Source organism: Pongo pygmaeus, chromosome 9, assembly GCF_028885625.2.
Source record: "Pongo pygmaeus isolate AG05252 chromosome 9, NHGRI_mPonPyg2-v2.0_pri, whole genome shotgun sequence".
NCBI classification, from domain to species: Eukaryota; Metazoa; Chordata; class Mammalia; order Primates; family Hominidae; genus Pongo; species Pongo pygmaeus.
In genome coordinates, this window is record NC_072382.2 from 43,129,868 (window position 1) to 43,146,259 (window position 16,392).

Sequence of the window (16,392 nt, forward strand, 5' to 3'; positions counted from 1 at the left end):
ATTGCTGTGGCTAGGACTTCTAGTAGTACATTGAATAGAAGTGGTGAAGATGAGCATACTTGTCTTGTTCCAGTGAATGAGGGGAACGCTTCCAGGTATTGCCCATTCAGTATGATATTGGCTATGGGTTTGTCATAAATGGCTTTTATTATTTTGGAGTATTTTCCTTCAATGCCTAGTTTGTTGAGGGTTTTTAACATGAAGAAATGTTGGATTCAATCAAAAGCTTTTTCCACAAGTATTGAGATGATAATATGGTTCGTGTTTTTAATTCTGTTTATGTGGTGAGTCATATTTATTGATTTGAGAATGTTGAACTAAGCTTACATCCCAGGAATAAAGTCTATTTGTTATGAAATAATTTTTGATGTGCTACTGGATTTGATTTGGTAGTATTTTGTTGAGGACTTTTGTGTCCATGTTCATCAGAGATATTGACCTGTAGTTTTTTTCTTTTTTTGTTATTTCTCTTCAGGTTTTCATGTCAGAGTGATGCTGGTTTCATAGAACGAGTTTGGTAGGAATCCTTCCTCCTTAATTTTTTGAAATAGTTTCACTAGAATTGGTACCAGCTCTTTTTTTGTATATCTTGTAAAATTTGGATGTGAATCCATCTTAGAAATTTATTTCCTATTCTCTAGATTTTCTAGTTTGTGTAAATAGAGGTGTTGTTAATAGTATATGAAGATCTTTTATATTTCTGTGGGATTGGTTGTAATGTCACCTTTGTTGTTCCTGATTGTGCTTATTTGGATCTTCTTTATTTTATTTGTTAATATAGCTAATGATCTATCAATTTATCCTTTTCAAAAAAGAAATTTTTGACTTCATTGATACTTTTTATGGATTTTTTGGTCTCAATTACATGATCTTATTCTCTAATTTTAGTTTTTTATTTCCTTTGCTAACGTTGGGGTTGGTTTCTTTTTGATTTTTAGTTTCTCTACATAACAATCTTAGATAAGAACATCTTTTTTTCTGCCTTCTTTTCACTACGTACCCAATAGTCCTTCAGGAACAGGTTGTTCAGTTTCCATGTAGTTGAGCAGTTTTTTTTTTTGTTTTGTTTTGTTTTTATTTTTATTTTTTTATTTTTATTTTTTTTAAGCTTTGAATTTTCTTTATTTGGTTTTTTTTTTTTTTTTATTATACTTTAGGTTTTATGGTACATGTGCGCAATGTGCAGGTAAGTTACATATGTATACATGTGCCATGCTGGTGCGCTGCACCCACCAACTCGTCATCTAGCATTAGGTATATCTCCCAATGCTATCCCTCCCCCCTCCCCCCACCCCACAACAGTCCCCGAAGTGTGATGTTCCCCTTCCTGTGTCCATGTGTTCTCATTGTTCTGATCTTTGACAAACCTGACAAAAACAAGAAATGGGGAAAGGATTCCCTATTTAATAAATGGTGCTGGGAAAACTGGCTAGCCATATGTAGAAAGCTGAAACTGGATCCCTTCCTTACACCTTATACAAAAATCAATTCAAGATGAATTCAAGACTTAAATGTTAGACGTAAAACCATAAAAACCCTAGAAGAAAACCTAGGCATTACCATTCAGGACATAGGCATGGGCAAGGACTTCATGTCTAAAACACCAAAAGCAATGGCAACAAAAGCCAAAACTGACAAATGGGATCTAATTAAACTCAAGAGCTTCTGCACAGCAAAAGAAACTACCATCAGAGTGAACAGGCAACCTACAAAATGGGAGGAAATTTTCGCAACCTACTCATCTGACAAAGGGCTAATATCCAGAATCTACAATGAACTCCAACAAATTTACAAGAAAAAAACAAACAACCCCATCAAAAAGTGGGCGAAGGACATGAGCAGACACTTCTCAAAAGTTGAGCAGTTTTGAGTGAGTTTCTTAATCCTGAATTCTAGCTTGATTGCACTGTGGTCTGAGACACAGTTTGTTATAGTTTCTGTTCTTTTACCTTTGCTGAGGAGTGCTTTACTTCCAACCATGTGGTCAATTTTGGAATAAGTGCGATGTGGTGCTGAGAAGAATGTATATTCTGTTGATTTGAAGTGGAGAGTTCTGTAGATGTCTATTAGGTCTGCTTGGTGCAGAGCTGAGTTCAATTCCTCGATATCCTTGTTAACTTTTTGTCTCATTGATCTGTCTAATGTTGACAGTGGGGTGTTAAAGTCTCCTATTATTATTCTGTGGGAGTCTAAGTCTCTTTGTAGGTCTCTAAGGACTTGCTTTATGAATCTGGGTGCTCCTGTATTGGGTGCATATATATTTAGGATAGTTAGCTTTTCTTGTTGAACTGATCTCTTTACCATTATGTAATGGCCTTCTTTGACTTTTTTGATCTTTGTTGGTTTAAAGACTGTTTTATCAGAGACTAGGATTGCAACCCCTGCTTTTTTTTTTGTTTGTTTTCCATTTGCTTGGTAGATCTTCTTCCATCCTTTTATTTTGAGCCTATGTGTGTCTCTGCACGTGAGATGGGTCTCCTGATTACAGCACACTGATGGGTCTTGACTCTTTATCCAATTTGCCAGTCTATGTCTTTTAATTGGAGCGTTAGCCCATGTACATTTCAGGTTAATATTGTTATGTGTGAATTTGATCCTGTCATTATGATGTTAGCTGGTTATTTTGCCCAGTAGTTGATGCATTTTCTTCCTAGCATCAATGGTCTTTACAATTTGGCATATTTTTGCAGTGGCTGGTACCGGTTGTTCCTTTCCATGTTTAGTGCTTCCTTCAGGAGCTCTTGTAGGGCAGGCCTGGTGGTGACAAAATCTCTCAGCATTTGCTTGTCTGTAAAGGATTTTATTTCTCCTTCACTTATGAAGCTTAGTTTGGCTGGATATGAAATTCTGGGTTGAAAATTCTTTTCTTTAAGAATGTTGAATATTGACCCCCACTCTCTTCTGGCTTGTAGAGTTTCTACTGAGAGATCTGCTGTTAGTCTGATGGGTTTCCCTCTGTGGGTAACTCAACCTTCCTCTCTGGCTGCCCTTAACATTTTTTTCTTCATTTCAACTTTGGTGAATCTGATAATTATGTGTCTTGGAGTTGCTCTTCTTGAGGATATCTTTGTGGTGTTCTCCATATTTCCTGAATTTGAATGTTGGCCTGACTTGCTAGGTTGGGGAATTTCTTCTGGATAATATCCTTCAGAGTGTATTCCAACTTGGTTCCATTCTCCCCGTCACTTTCAGGTACACCAATCAGATATAGATTTGGTCTTGTCACTTAGTCCTATGTTTCTTGGAGGCTTTGTTCACTTCATTTTACTCTTTTTTTCTCTAAACTTCTCTTCTCACTTCATTTCATTCATTTGATCTTCAATCACTGATATCCGTTCTTCCAGTTGATCAAATCACCTACTGAAGCTTGTGCATTCGTTACGTAGTTCTCGTGCCATGGTATTCAGCTCCATTAGTTCATTTAAGGTCATATTAACTGGAATAACTACACTAGTTATTCTAGTTAGCCATTCATCTAATCTTTTTTCAAGGTTTTCAGCTTCTTTGTGATGGGTTCAACTTCCTCCTTTAGCTCAGAGAAGTTTGATCATCTGAAACTTTCTTCTCTCAACTCGTCAGAGTCATTCTCTGTCCAACTTTGTTCCATTGCTGGTGAGGAGCTGTGCTCATTGCAGGGGGAGAGGCCCTCTGATTTTTAGAATTTTCAGGTTTTCTGCTCTGCTTTTCCCCATCTTTATGAGAACAAAGACATAACATACTAGAATCTCTGGGACACATTTAAAGCAGTGTGTAGAGGGAAATTTATAGCACTAAATGCCTACAAGAGAAAGCAGGAAAGATCTAAAATTGACACCCTAACATCACAATTAAAAGAAGTGAGAAGCAAGAGCAAATACATTCAAAAGCTAGCAGAAGGCAAGAAATAACTAAGATCAGAGCAGAACTGAAGAAGACAGAGCCACAAAGAATCCTTCAAAAAATCAATGAATTCAGGAGCTGTTTTTTTGAAAAGATTAAGAAAATTGATAGACTGCTAGCAAGACTAATAAAGAAGAAAAGAGAGAAGAATCAAACAGACACAATAAAAAAGATAAAGGGGATATCACCACTGATTCCACAGAAATACAAACTACCATCAGAGAATACTATAAACACCTCTATGCAAATAAACTAGAAAATCTAGAAGAAATGGATAAATTCCTGGACACATACACCCTCTCAAGACTAAACCAGGAAGAAGCTGAATCTCTGAATAGACCAATAACAGGCTCTGAAATTCAGGAAATAATTAATAGCTTACCAAACAAAAAAAGTCCAGGACCAGACGGATTCACAGCTGAATTCTACCAGAGGTACAAAGAGGAGCAGATACCATTCCTTCTGAAACTATTCCACTCAATAGAAAAAGAGGGAATCCTCCCTAACTCATTTCATGAGGCCAGCATCATCCTGATACCAAAGCCTGGCAGAAACACAACAAAAAAAGAGAATTTTAGACCAATATCCCTGATGAACATCGATGCAAAAATCCTCAATAAAATACTGGCAAACTGAATCCAGCAGCACATCAAAAAGCTTATCCACCATGATCAAGTGGGCTTCAACCCTGGGATGCAAGGCTGGTTCAACATATGTGAATCAATAAACATAATCCAGCATATAAACAGAACCAATGACAAAAACCACATGATTATCTCAATAGATGCAGAAAAGGCCTTTGACAAAATTCAACAACATTCATGCTAAAAACTCTCAATAAATTAGGTATTGATGGGATATATCTCAAAATAATAAGAGCTATTTATGACAAATCCACAGCCAATATCATACTGAGTGGGCAAAAACTGGAAGCATTCCCTTTGAAAACTGGCACAAAACAGGGATGCCCTCTCTCACCACTCCTATTCAACGTAGTGTTGGAAGTTCTGGCTAGGGCAATCAGGCAGGAAAAAGAAATAAAGAGTATTCAATTAGGAAAAGAGGAAGTCAAATTGTCCTGTTTGCAGATGACATGATTGTATATTTAGAAAACCCCATCGTCTCAGCCCAAAATCTCCTTAAGCTGATAAGCAACTTCAGCAAAGTCTCAGGATACAAAATCAATATGCAAAAATCACAAGCATTCTTTTACACCAATAACAGACAGAGAGCCAAATTATGAGTGAACACACATTCACAATTGCTTCAAAGAGAATAAAATACCTAGGAATCCAACTTACAAGGGATGTGAAGGACCTCTTCAAGGAGAACTACAAACCACTGCTCAAGGAAATAAAAGAGGACACAAACAAATGGAAGAACATTCCATGCTCATGGATAGGAAGAATCAATATCATGAAAATGGCCATACTGCCCAAGGTAATTTATAGATTCAATGCCATCCTTATCAAGCTACCAATGACTTTCTTCATAGAATTGGGGAAAACTACTGTAAAGTTCATACGGAACCAAAAAAGAGCCCGCATTGCCAAGTCAATCCTAGGCCAAAAGAACAAAGCTGGAGGCATCACGCTACCTGATTTCAAAGTATACTACAAGGCTACAGTAACCAAAACAGCATGGTACTTGTACCAAAACAGAGATATAGATCAATGGAACAGAACAGAGCCCTCAGAGATAATACCACGCATCTACAACCATCTGATCTTTGGCAAACCTGAGAAAAACAAGATATGGGGAAATGATTCCCTGTTTAATAAATGCTGCTGTGAACACTGGCTAGCCATATATAGAAAGCTGAAACTGGATCCCTTCCTTACACCTTATACAAAAATTAATTCAAGATGGATTAAAGACTTAAATGTCAGACCTAAAACCATAAAAACCCTAGAAGAAAACCTAGGCAATACCATTCAGGACATAGGCATTGGCAAGGACTTCATGTCTAAAACACCAAAGCAATGGCAATAGAAGCCAAAATTGACAAATGGGATCTAATTAAACTAAAGAGCTTCTGCACAGCAAAAGAAACTACCATCAGAGTGAAGAGGCAACCTACAGAATGGGAGAAAATTTTTGCTATCTATTCATCTGACAAAGAGCTCATATCCAGAATCTACAATGAACTCAATCAAATTTACAAGAAAAAAACAACCCCATCAAGAAGTGGGTGAAGGATATGAACAGACACTTCTCAAAAGAAGACATTTATGCAGCCAAAAGGCATATGGAAAAATGCTTATCATCACTGGCCATCAGAGAAATGCAAATCAAAACCACAATGAGATACCATCTCACACCAGTTAGAATGGCGATCATTACAAAGTCAGGAAACAACAGGTGTTGGAGAGGATGTGGAGAAATAGGAACACTTTTTATTTATTTATTTATTTATTTTATTTTACACTATTGGTGGGACTGTAAACTAGTTCAACCATTGTGGAAGTCAGTGTGGTGATTCCTCAAAGATCTAGAACTAGAAATACCATTTGATCCAGCCATCCAATTACTGCGTATATACCCAAAGGATTATAAATCATGCTGCTATAAAGACACATGCACACGTATGTTTACTGCAGCACTGTTCACAATAACAAAGACTTGGAACCAACCCAAATGTCTATCAATGATAGACTGGATTAAGAAAATGTGGCATATATACACCATGGAATACTATGCAGCCATAAAAAAGGATGAGTTCATGTCCTTTGTAGCAACATGGATGAAGCTGGAAACAATCATTCTCAGCAAACTATTGCAGGGACAAAAAACCAAACACCGCATGTTCTCACTCATAGGTGGGAATTGAAAAATGAGAACACTTGGACACAAGAAGGGGAACATCACACACCAGGACCTGTTGTGGGGTGGAGGAGAGGGGAGGGATAGCATTATGAGATATACCTAATGTAAACGACTAGTTAATGGGTACAGCACACCAACATGGCACATGTATGCGTATGTAACAAACCTGCACTTTGTGCACATGTACCCTGGAACTTAAATTATAATAAAACAAACAAACAAACAATCTTAGATAATTAATTTGAGATCTATTTTTTTGTGACAGATATTTAGTACTATAAACTTTCTTCTTAACACTGCTATGATTACTACCCAGAGATGTTGGTATGTTGTTTCTCTGTTTTCATTAATTTCAAAATCTTTTTCATTTCTTCCTTACTTGTGTTGTTTACCCAAAAGTCACTCTGGAGCAAGTTGCTTAATTTTCATATAATCGTGTGATTTTGAGACATCTTCTTGGCATTGATTTCTAGTTAAATTCCATTATGGTCTTTGAGTAAAGTGGTATAATTTCAATTTTTTTTTAATTTATTGAGATTCATTTTATGTTCCATGCGGTCGACCTTGGAGTATGTTCCATGTGCAGACGAGATGTATATTCTGCAATTGACGGGTTAAGTATTGTGTAGATGTTTATTACGTGCAATTGGTCATGTGTCAAGTTTAAGTCTAGAATTTCTTCATTAGTTTTCCTCCTCAGTAATATGTTTTACACTACCAGTGTATTGAAATCCCTCACTATTATTGTGTGGCTTTGTAAGTTTTTTGGGGTCTAGAAGTACTTGTTTTATGAATCTAGGTGCTCCAGTTTTTGGTAAGTATATATTTAAGATAGTTAAGTCTTCCTGTTTAATTGAATATTTTATTATTATGTAATACCTTTCTCTGTCCCTTTTTACTATTGTTGGTTTAAAGTTTGCATCATCCGATGTATGCCTTTAAACTTTTTTCTTCAATGTTGATCTTGGACAGTCTGGTGACCATATTCCTTGGTGATGTTCATTATATATAATATCTCAAAGGTGTTCTCTAGATTTTTTTTTTGTATATGGATGTATAGTTTTGTAACAAGATCAGGGAAATTTTCTTGAATTATTCCCTCAAATATGTTTTCTAAATTGTTTACTTTTTCCTCCTTCTGTCAAAAATGCCAATAATACATAGATTTGTTCATTTTACATAATCCCATATTTCTTAATGACTTTGTAAATTTTTTAAAATTCATTTTTCTTTATGTTTGCCTAACTAGATGAGTTTGAAAGATTAATCTTTAAGCTCTGCAATTCCTTCCTCTGCCTGTTCTAGTCTATTGATAAAGCTTTAATTTGTATTTTGAAATTTCTTAAGTGAGTTTAGAAAACTCTGACTTTTTAATTCCAGAAGCTCATCTTTTCTGTTAAGATATTTATTTCTTCTGTCATTTCCTGAATTGCTTTAGAAATCTCTTTGTGTTGATTTTTAACCTTTTGTTGGATCTCTTTGTGCTTCCCTGCAACAATTCTGGTGGATTCCCTTTTTTCTTTTCACAGAAATGATCTTTATGCACTATCTTGCTATTTCCAAGTGGCTGATGCAAGCTAAAGCCCTCTTATTCATCATCTTGGAATTAAAAAAATTTATTTTTTTCCACATAGAATTTATTGCATCATCTTAGTTAACCGTTACCATTTTTGTCTTAACAGCTTTATATTTACACTTTTTAAAATTTTAAATTAATTTCTTATTTAAAAATTTTACTGAATAACTCACTTAACAAGTAACTTTTTTTTTATAAAGCCGGGTTTACTTTATTAAACATATTTGAATAAATGTTAGGTTTTCAAAATATATTTAATAGAATTGGCCAGTTTTATCCTATATCTCAATCCTGGCCTCCCTTGATTAGATAAAGTTATCAGATCAATTTTAAAAAGGAATAAAGCATAGGAACTAAGAGTTAAGGATCTAACTTTATATTTACATCCTCACTATCACTTATTGCAAATGCTGTCAGACTTTTTAAGTGATTTTTTTCTCATACATATTAATGGAATAATGTTAGTATATAGACTGAAAACTTTCTCATTTTAATACTATCACTGCAGAAAGTTTGTGGGTTAATGAAAAATCATCTAAGTGAGAAATAATTTTTTAAACTGACATACATGTCTGAAATAAAATATATTAACTTAAAATAGATAAATATGTGTTCCAATATCAGTAAATGGCACTTGAACTGGGTTCTAATAAATGATGTTCTGAGATTATCATTTAATAAACCATAGACATAATGTTTTCTCTGCTGGAAATAAAGGCTTTGTGACGCAATATGAAGAATAATTTTTCTAGAGTATGACTTTCTACCAGTCATTTACACTGGCTTCTCCTCTGTTTGCTTGATAAATTTTTATGCATCTCTTATTTATTGAGTCTGTTGAATGCATTAAGAAAAGTTTTCATATTGAAAATTTATACTTTTAAAAATTTATTTATTACTTCAAATTACTTTCTTTCTTTCTTTTCCTTTCTTTTTTTTCTTTTCTTTTCTTTTTTTTGACAGGGTCTGGCTCTGTCACCCAGTATGAAGTTCAGTGGCATGATTTCAGCTCACTGCAAAACTCCACCGTCAGGGATAAGTCATCCTCCCCCTTCAGTCTCCTGAGTATCTGGGACTACAGGCATGTGCCACCATACCTGGCTATTTTTCTTTTTTTTGTTGTTGGAGACACAGTTTTTCCATATTGCTGAGGCTGATCTTGAACTCCTAGGCACAAGGTATCTGCCTGTCATGGCCTCCCAAAGTGCTGGGATTGCAGACGTGAACCCCTGTGCCTGGCTGACTTATTTCTAAATAACTTCTGAAAATGCACAAAGCTTAATTATGTAGCTTGGTATATTTTTACAAATGTACACACTTCTGTAACTATTACCCAACTCAAAATAAAAAAAAAACATTTCCTTCACTTCTGAAGTCTCCCTTATATTTCTTATCATTTCCATTTTATGCCTTGTCCCAAAGAAGTAACCACTCTTCTGACTTCTATCAGTACAGGTTAGTATTTTTAGCTTTGAACTTTATATAAATGGAATTACATGGCATATACTCTTTGTGTTTAGTGTATTATCCCACCGGACATAAATCACCAAAAATCTATTTTTGCACTCTTTTTATTAATTATTGACAATTTAACTTATATAGTTATAATAACAATGACTAGTAACAAAAATAGTTATATCATTAAGTGCAGACGAAATTGGGCAAGCATACATGACTTAGATTTATTTAGTTAATGATATTTGGAACATTTTGAGTTGATGATATTTAGGTGAGATTTTGGAATTAGCTAAAAAATTAGGGATGTTAGGATTAGAATAAATTTGGCACATAAGCAGATATAAATTTTGGGAGAGACATAGGGACAACTACAGCAGGTTGAATAGCAAACTCCTCCCAATATTATGTCCACCCAGAACTTTAGACTATAACCATATGTAGAAATAAGGTTTTTGCAGATGTAATCAAGTTAAGATTGAGTTGTACTGGACTAAATTAGGCCCTACATCCAATATGTTAAGTGTTCTTACAAAAAAAGAGAAGAGACACAGACACAATAAACCCAGGGGAGAAGGCCATGTGAAGACTGACACAGAGATTGGAGTAATGTCAATGGGTGCCAGGTATTGCTGTGAACCAGCCTAAGTGAGAACAAAACAGGGAAGAATTCATCCCCAGAACCTTCATTGGGAGCATGGTCCATGGACACCTTTATTTCAGACAGCTAGCTTCCAACACTGTGAGAGAATAGATTTCTGTTGTTTTTAGCCACTATTTGTGGCAATTTGCTAGGGTAATCCTAATAACTAATACATATTTTTTTCACGCTGTTTTTAATTTTTGTTGCCTTTACTACTCATGATGCTTTATATCCCAATACAATTTAAACACTGTCAGAAAAGTTAGTGTCTTTCTAAAACACCTGTTTTGAGAATAACTTTATCTAGCTTAAAAGCATTTCATTTCTTAAAGCAAAGTTCATTGTTCTGGAGCAAAGTCTTTTAAAATCAGGAATCGATCTACTGTGTTATTCTCATTCCATCATTTACTTACTTCTCACTATATCTAGGTCTTTCGCTCACCTGCTCTCTCTTTCCTCATTGCTACCTGTGCACATGCTGATTATCTGCCCTGCTACCCATCCTACTTTTCTATACCAAGGCCTAGCTTCAAAGCATCTATACCATAAAAGTTTCTCTATCACCCGCAATTGGTTTTAATCTCTTTGGTATCTCTGTTGTGATTTACGCATGTTATTTCAGCAGCTGCTATATCGCATTTTAATTCTTTATGTAGCAAATTAGGCTTCTTTATCCTTTATTTGTGCCAGACATGGTATCTGCTGAGATTAAAGCAACCTAGCAGGCTTTGTTATTTAACTAAATACACACTCTCTCTCTGCTTTTTAAAAATCATATGAAGTTTCAATTTACTAGCTATGCTAGTAGTGAGAGGTGACAGCGTGCTGGCAGCCCTCGCAGCCTTTGCTCGCTCTCCCGGTGCTTCCTCGGCTTTGGCACCCACTCTGGCCACGCTTGAGGAGCCCTTCAGCCCGCTGCTGCACTGTGGGAGCACCTGTCTGGGCTGGCCAAGGCCTGAGCCGGCTCCCTCAGCTTGCAGGGAGGTGTGGAGGGAGAGGCGCCGGTGGAAACCGGAGCTGTGCGTGGCGCTTGAGGGCCAGCGCGAATTCTGGGTGGGCGTGGGGTCTGTGGCCCCACACTCAGAGCAGCCGGCCAGCCCGCAAGCCCTGGGCAGTGAGGGGCTTAGCACCTGGGCCAGCAGCTGCTGTGTTCCACTTCTTGCTGGGCCTTAGCTGCCTCCCCGTGGGGCAGGGCTCCAGACCTGCAGCCCGCCATGCCTGAGCCTCCCCCACCCACCGTGGGCTCCTGCGTGGCTGAAGCCTCCCCGACGAGCACCACCCCCTGCTGCAGGGCTCCCAGTCCCATCAGACCACCCAAGGGCTGAGGAGTGTGGGCGCAGGGCAGGGGACTGGCAGGCAGCTCCACCCGCAGCCTGGTGTGGGATTCACTGGGTGAAGCCAGCTGGGCCCCTGAGTCTGGTGGGGACTTGGAGAATCTGTATGTCTAGATAAGGGATTGTAAATACACCAATCAGCATTCTGTATCTGGCTCAAGGTTTATAAACACACCAATCAGCACCCTGTGTCTAGCTCAGGGTTTGTGAATGCAGCAATCAGCACTCTGTATCTAGTTAGTCTGGTGGGGACTTGGAGAATCTTTATGTCTAGCTAAGGGATTGTGAATGCACCAATCGACACTCTGTATCTAGCTAATCTAGTGGGGACATGGAGAACTTTTGTGTCTAGCTCAGGGATTGTAAACGCACCAATCAGCACCCTGTCAAAGTGGACCAGTCAGCTCTCTGTAAAACAGACCAATCGGCTCTCTGTAAAATGGACCAATCCGCAGGATGTGGGTGGAGCCAGATAAGAGAATAAAAGCAGGCTGCTGAGCCCCAGTGGCAACCCGGGTCCCCTTCCACACTGTGGAAGCTTTGTTCTTTTGCTCTTTGCAATAAATCTTGCTACTGCTCACTCTTTGGGTCCGCACTGCCTTTATGAGCTGTAACACTCACTGCAAAGGTCTGCAGCTTCACTCCTGAAGCCAGCAACACCACGAACTCACCAGGAGGAATGAACAATTCCAGACGCACCACCTTAAGAGCTGTAACACTCATCGTGAAGGTCTGCAGCTTCATTCCTGAGCCAGGGAGACCACTGAACCCACCAGAAGGAAGAAACTCCGAACACATCTGAACATCAGAAGGAACAAACTCTGGACACGCTGCCTTTAAGAACTGTAACACTCACTGCAAGGGTCCACAGCTTCATTCTTGAAGTCAGTGAGACAAAGAACCCACCAATTCCGGACACAGTAGGAGCAAAAGTTCTGGGTTAATTTTTATATAGCTTCCCCCAAGCAAGCCCACTGGCGTCACACAACCTTCCTTCAAGCTGTACATCTGAAAGATTGTCCTGCTTTCCTTTCTCCCCCATCCCTACCCAAGATCAGAATATGACTATCACCCTCACTTCCCATTCTCCTACGTTTTTATATGTGCATTATTCAGCCTCCCCAGACTCTCCCTCAGAACTGTAAACAACATAGAAATATTTTCATAAGTATCAGTTATTCTACCAATGACATTCTCATGAAGACCTCACCCAGGCTTCTGGCCTACTCCCAACTGGAAGGGTGGCTGACAATATCCTCCTCAGAGCTGATGTTCTCGGATTTTCTTCCTACATCGTCCTAGAATTTATCCTTCATGTCTCCCTGTCTTGAATTCCCTGTTTCTTGGGCCTCTGCACATCCTAGGAGCTTATTAAGTTCCTGGACAAAAACTTTTTGTGTATTTTTCTCATTTAATTCACACAGTGCAATCTTATGTAGTAAACTGTCCTATTATCACAATTTTACAGATGAAGAAAATAAGGTTTATGGAATCTTAATACTTTGCCCAAAGCCAAACAGCTGGTACACTTGGAGTTAAATATACATCCATTTCACTTCAATGTAATGCTCTTAGTCACTATAATGGTATCAACAATAAAAACACTCTCTAGAAAGATTTTTGTTTGTCTAATTTTAAAAATTCATATTATCATTGCAACTTAGTGAACTATGCCAAAAAATAGTTCAGGTACAAAGAAATAATGATCTAGACTCAAACATATCATGAATATAGCTTCAGTTCTTTTCTAGAAGATCTATTGCAGAATACTTATAAGAATATGAAAATAATGAGAAGTTGCTAATTTTATAGCAGTTTTGACAGCAAAAAATGAAGAGAATACATTTTTTATAATTTGCTAAAATTTTTTGGATGTTTATTTTTGTGTTAAAAATATTAATGTTAAAATACCATTTCTAAAGCATTAAATTACTTGAAAGCTTGAGTAATAAGTAAAACATATTTAAGATTGAATTTACTGCTGACATTGTCTAAAAATTTGAAACATTTTGCTTATATGAAGCAACGTTATTTTTACTAATACAAAAATCCATTTTTGTTTTAAATTGTAGGACTAAAATTTGTTCAGGTTGATATGTAAAAATAAAAAATAATGCATATGAAATATATTTTTTTCTAAACAATGATAGGTCTTGTATAGTAAGCCAATTAATTGATGCTTTAACTGGAAAATGCAGAGAAAAGGAAATATTAACCTATACAAATTACTCCACTCATTAGAAACATGCCTTTTTATTATTTACCTTTCTATTTTTATTTTCACAGAATGGGAAACCATTAGAAGACTGTATGTGCTGTTGTCTCAACATTACAGACAGCTGCATTTCCATCCCACCTGTGTATTTATCAGCTGTGTGAGCTTCGTCATTTCAACTCTTTGCGTAGGCTTTTTATTTGTCAAATAAATGATAACTACTTTTGTCAGGGAAGATAAGTTTAGACTGCAGTAAAACAATAACGAAATTAACAGAGATCATGCATGCAGAAATTTATTTTTCTCATTTACAAATTTCTAGAGGTATGTCATCAGATATTATAGCAGCTCTACTCTATGATTCCTGGTGTGTGACTCCAATTCTCATAGTCCAAAAAGGCGGCCCCCACATCTTATAACTAGTTGTGAAGACTTCATGAGTAATAGCACTTAAAGTATATATTACATTTAAATAAGTGTCAATAAATGTTAGATTTTTATATTACATGTTAAGATTCCAACTTGCAATAATCTACTTATTAATGTGAATTGTTAAACACGGTGAATAATTTTTCTTCTATAAAATAACCAAATGTGTGTAACATTTTTAAAATATTTTGTTTTGCAAAAGGTCGGTGAAAACATGTGATCCTCCATTGACCCATTGGCCTTTGGAAGCCACCAAAATAGAACAATGGACCCCTGATGATGTCCACAGATGAATTTTATTTAATTTTTATTCACTATAAAATGTACTGTTAATTCTGTATTTTTATTTGTATAATAATCTATAGAGAGAATAATTATATACTAGAATTTTGTAAATATATCCAATAATAGGGAATGTGGGCCTTTTACATTCATGATTACATTCATATTAAGATATATCATGATTTAAGTGATGGTTAATTTTAGGTGTCAATGACTGTATTAAGGTACCCCCAAGTAGTTGGCAAAGCATTATATCTGGATATGTCTGTGAGGGTCTTTCCAAAAGAGATTGTCATTTGAACCAGCAAACTGAGTAGAAGACCGACCTTCAGCCTATGTGGGTGGGCACCATCCAATCAGCTGAGAGCTATGATACAATGAAAAGACTGAATAAAACAAAAAAGGCAGCAGAAAGGCTAATTCTCCATCTGTCTCTGGAGCTGAGACTCTCTTCTTCCCTGCTGTTGAGAATTAGAACTCCAAGTTCTCTGGCCTTTGGTATCCACAGCTTGTACCAGTGGCCTGCAGAGTTCTCAGGCCTTCGGCCTCAAACTGAAAGTTCGATCATCACCTTCCTGGTTCTGAAGCATTCAGACTTGGACTTAGCCACGCTACTGGCTTTCCTGGTTCTCCAGCTTGCAGACGACCTATCAATGGATTTCTCAGTTTTCATAATTTTATGAGAGAATTCCCTCAATAAATCCCTTCTTATCTATCTATCATCTATTTCTCTATCTATCCTCTATATAGTCTATTGGTTCTGTCTCTTCGGAGATCCCTAACCAATACAATTGGCAATGACTTTACAACAGTTGAGCTAGATACCACAAAGGTGTACGTATACCCAATTAAACAAAACAAAACTATCTGGTTCTATAGCACTCAAGACAAATACAGGCTTTGAGATCTTGTACAAGTTATATAATTTTTATATGCCTCAGTTTCATCCAAAATAAGGATAATAATATCTACCACATGAATTTGTAAAGCGAAGAGAACAATTTGATATGTTAAATGTATAAAAAGATGCAGATTTTTTCTTCATATTTAAAAATTTGCTTTAGGCCATCAATTGTATAGATCATGATAACAATGCAGACATTTATTTATTATTGGTTCTCAATGGACAATTACATATGTTGCAATGCTAACCTTCTCATCATAGAAAAAGACAGTTTTAGAGTGTTACCAAGATTTGTCTAATTTATACAAGCATTCACAACTGCTCTCTGGGAGATTTTAAAGTATGAGCTATCACTTCCTAAAATATAATTATTAGAAACCTTATTCTCTGCACCATGTTGAAGTCATAATAGAAAAATAAGTTATCTATATAATAGCATCAGAGACTTTATTGTTTATATATTAAAGCAAAGCAAAATTGTTTATCATATTAAAATATCAGTATGAAGCTTATTGCCTGCTAGTTTTGCTAGTACTTCTCTCTTATACTGATTTTTTTCTACAAATTGTATAATAAAGTAAAGTATTAAGGAAATCATACTGTAGTAAATTTTCTACTCCCAGAAACATATTTACAAGCCTTAACTCTCAATACCTGTGAATGTAACCTTATTTTGAAATAGAGTCATTGCAGATATAATTAAGGATCTTGATATGTGATCATCTTGGATTTAGGGTGTACTGTAAATCTAAAGAACAGAATCCTAATAAAAGAAAGAATAAAGATATTTGAGACACATCAGGACACAAATTAGAAAGCTATGTGAAGATGCAGGTAAAGATTGGAGTG